This window comes from Delphinus delphis, chromosome 5 (genome assembly GCF_949987515.2).
Source record: "Delphinus delphis chromosome 5, mDelDel1.2, whole genome shotgun sequence".
NCBI classification, from domain to species: Eukaryota; Metazoa; Chordata; class Mammalia; order Artiodactyla; family Delphinidae; genus Delphinus; species Delphinus delphis.
Window position 1 is genome coordinate 17,567,992 of NC_082687.1, and position 4,234 is coordinate 17,572,225.

The window sequence follows — 4,234 nt, forward strand, 5'->3', positions numbered from 1 at the left end:
TGGCCCTACTGCAATTTCTTATAATATATAAATACTTAATATAAAACTTTAAAAAATGTAGACACTATTAACTAACTCCTAAACCACACACAATAGGCTTTTCAAAAGCAGTAGTTATTTAACAAAATGTAAGGTGACAATATCAAAGAATTTTCACACTTAATGAGGACACAATCAGTCACAGGCTACTCAAACAAACACAAATCTTTTTTACACTTTCCATGTTTGTTTTTAACTTTGTTTCATAGAACCACTGATAATTTAGGCTTTTTTCAAGTATAGGATTTCTAACATTCAATTACATTTTCTAAGTATTTCTATAAAGAAGAAATGAAAAAGACACATACTACATTGTTTGCCATAAATTCATACACCAAAAAGTCAAAACAATCCAAGTGAATTTATTCCTGCTTCTCCCTTCTCCAACATTAGCTTTAGATGTTCTTCTAAATATTATATAAACAGTTTTGTTAAAATCAGTTCTCTCGTTTATGCAGATTAGGGGAAAATGGTTTTATAATAAGTTATCTTTAAAATTATCTTCTAAATAGCACTCTTTAGCCTTAAATTACATTGTGCACACACAACTACAACAGTTTGCATTTGCTCAGGAACATATAATCACATTAAAAACAAATAACCTTGTATTTCATAGTTTAGCTGGCTCTTAAAATAGTTTCCCTGGGAGGGAAACAAGTATTTTGTGTTGTTTAAGAAACTGGTATATGTAAATGAAATGCTAGGTGTTCGTTTAAACTTGGAGAAAACCTACAGATGAACTTTTGGGTGTTTTTTCTAAAATGCAAGAGATATGTGCTTAATCACTGTTCATATAATGAAGGAATGGGATGGCAGATACAGACACAGATGAAACTCTACATTTTGTAAATGTAGAGTTGGATATTCTAAATGGAAGAACTGACACTGACAGTTTTTTACAGGAAACAAAGGTTAAGAAAAATGTTGAAGAATATCTACTCTTAAAAAGAGAGAAGTGTTATACAACACATAAATGAGAGCTAGAGATTCAAAAAACACTTATTTTACTGTTTTAAAAGAAAAACAAAAAAGTAATAGGGAGAGAGTCTAGACCAATTAGAACTGAGGCAGCTGTAACAAAGATGGAACACAGTACAATGATTTGAGCCCTTAAAGGAAATGACTAACTAAAATGAAATTTCACAAGTCTTCATGTCTATAATAATATATAAATGCACAAAATATCAAAAATATGAAGTCTGGATTTTTCCCCTTAGGTGTGTAATAAACTGTCAAACCTCTGCTTAATATAGTTACTTTTGTGAGCCTTCTGATTAGCAGAGCATGCTATATAGGTACATGCATGCTAGAATTTTACCATGAGAATTATAGTCCTCATCTCAAACTAGTGACTTGCCTGTTACCCACATTTATATATATTTCATTTCCATTATAAAACACTTAAGACCTTTCTAGTGGTACATTTTTATTAACATATTACATAAAAAAGAATCTTGATTTTTAAAATGAACCTTTTTAGTACTGTAACATGATGGGTTTAATTGAACAGTTGGAACATAATATGGTAACTACATTGTACTGTTTAATTCACATTAATTCACAGTTTAATGTAGGAAAATGTTTGATTTTTAAAGTATAACCAAGATGAGACTGTAGAGTTATAAGCAGTAAAATATTAGAAAACAGTGAATGAATAAATATGATGCTTTTCCATCAGTGGCCATTCATTATTTTGCTTTTAGGAACCTGGAAGAAATTGTCTTCTTTGAGTTTCAAATGTTCTGGTAAATCTAGTCGTTTCTTAGCTTCCTCAATATCACCTTGAATTGCTGAAATAAGTGACTCTAAAGAATCAAAAGTTCTTTTCTGGTCTGAGGTAGCCGACGATGGCCACGTTGAGAATTTCCCCGTAGAAGTCCTGTTTGAAAGTATGCATGATATGAGTTTCCATGGACTCTTTTGTATTCTTGTAGTTTGGGTTCCATCCTATGCTCACCACCATCTTATGGATGTCTCCACTTCCAACACTGGCCCAACCATAATATATGCCAGTGGATACGTCAGCTGGAAGATTATCTACTACTTGTTCAGGAAAGTTAGCTGTAGGGATGCCCAGCTACTTGGAGCCGCGACCGAAGCCCCGCACCACCTGGCTGCGGCGGAAGTACGGCAGGTGCCTCATGACGCCGTCAGCTAGGGGTGCAGGCTGTGGTCCAGTCTGCGCGTCCCGCGGAGCCCCTGTTGAGGCGGTGCCTGGACCCCCTGGACCAGCCGGGGGACACGGGTGGGAGTTCCGCAGGCCAGCCGGGTGGCTGGGCGAGTGCACGGGCATACAACGGGCCTAGCGGCACAGACGACACACCATGGCGAGACCCTCACGCCTGACCGAACAGAAGGTGCCGGGTGACTCAGATGCTGCGTCTGGGCTCCTGAACGCCGGCGACCGAGGAAGTGTGTGTTTCTATGTATTTTTAAATTTCTTCTTTGATTTCTTCAGTGATCTCTTGGTTATTTAGTAGTGCACTGTTTAGCCTCCATGTATTTGTGGTTTTTACCGTTTTATTTTCCCTGTAATTGATTTCCAATCTCATAGCATTGTGGTCAGAAAAGATGTTTCATATGATTTCAATTTTCTTAAATTTTCCAAGGTTTGATTTGTGACCCAAGATGTGATCTATCCTGGAGAATGTTCCATGTGCAGTTGAGAAGAAAGTGTATTCTGCCACTTTCAGGTGGAATATTCTATAAATATCAATTAAATCTCTCTGGTCTATTGTGTCATTTAAACCTTGTGTTTCCTCATTTATTTTCTGTTTGGATGATCTGTCTACTGATGTAAGGGGGGTGTTAAAGTCCCCTACTATTATTGTGTTACTGTTGATTTCCCCTTTCATGGCTGTTAGGATTTGCCTTATGTATTGAGGTGCTCCTATGTTGGGTACATAAACATTTATAATTGTTATATCTTCTTCTTGGATTGATCCCTTGATCATTATGTAGTGTCCTTCCTTATCTCTGGTAACAGTCTTTAAAGTCTATTTTATCTGATATGAGAATTGTTACTCCAGCTTTCTTTTGATTTCCATTTGCATGTAATATCTTTTTCCAGCCCTTCAGTTTCAGTCTGCATGTGTCCCTAGATCTGAAGTGGGTCTCTTGTAGACAGCATATAAAGGGATCTTGTTTTTGTATCCATTCAGCCAGTCTTTGTCTTCTGGATGGGGCATTTAATCCATTTATACTCAAGGTTATTACCAATATATGTGTTCCTATTACCATTTTCTTAATTGTTTTGGGTTTGTTTTTGTGGGTCTTTTTTCTTCTCTTGTGTTTCCTGCCTAGAGAAGTTCCTTTAGCATTTGTTGTAAAGCTGGTTTGGTGGTGCTGAATTCTCTTAGCTTTTGCTTGTTTGAAAAGCTTTTGATATCTCCATGGAATCTGAATGAGATCCTTGCTGGGCAGAGTAATCTTGGTTGTAGGTTTTTCTCTTTCATCACTTTAAGTATATCTGCCACTCCCTTCTGGCCTACAGAGTTTCTGCTGAAAAATCAGCTGATAACCTCATGGGGATTCCTTTGTATGTTATTTGCTGCTTTTCCCTTGCTGCTTTTTATACTTTTTCTTTGAATTTAATTTTTGTTAGTTTGATTAATATGTGTCTTGGTGTGTTTCTCCTAGGATTTATCCTGTATGGGACTCTCTGTGCTTCCTGGACTTGATTGACTATTTCCTTTCCCATGTTAGGGAAGTTTTCGACTATAATCTCTTCAAATATTTTATTCTTTTTCTCTTCTTCTTCTGGGGCCCCTATAATTCAAAAGTTGGTGCATTTAGTGTTGTCCCAGAGGTCTCTGAGACTGTCCTTAATTCTTTTCATTCTTTTTTCTTTATTCTGCTCTGCAGTAGTTATTTCCACCATTTTGTCTTCCAGGTCACTTATTCGTTCTTCTGCCTCAGTTCTTCTGTTATTGATTCCTTCTAGTGTATTTTTCATTTCAGTTATTGTGTTGTTCATCTCCGCTTGTCTGTTCTTTAGTTCTTCTAGATCTTTGTTAAACATTTCTTGTATTTTCTCAATCTGTGCCTCCATTCTATTTTCGAGATTCTGGATCACCTTTACTATCATTACTCTGAATTCTTTTTCAGGTAGATTGCCTATTTCTTCTTCATTTATTTGGTCTTGTAGGTTTTTACCTTGCTCCTTCATCTGTGACATAGTTTTTTGTCATCTCAT

At 36.3% G+C, this 4,234-nt stretch overlaps 1 pseudogene; it reads right to left on the minus strand.

Moving 5' to 3' along the window:
- Positions 1-1,491: 1,491 nt before the first annotated feature.
- Positions 1,492-2,693, minus strand: LOC132425297 (riboflavin kinase pseudogene; annotated as a pseudogene).
- Between the last annotated feature and the right edge of the window lie 1,541 nt (positions 2,694-4,234).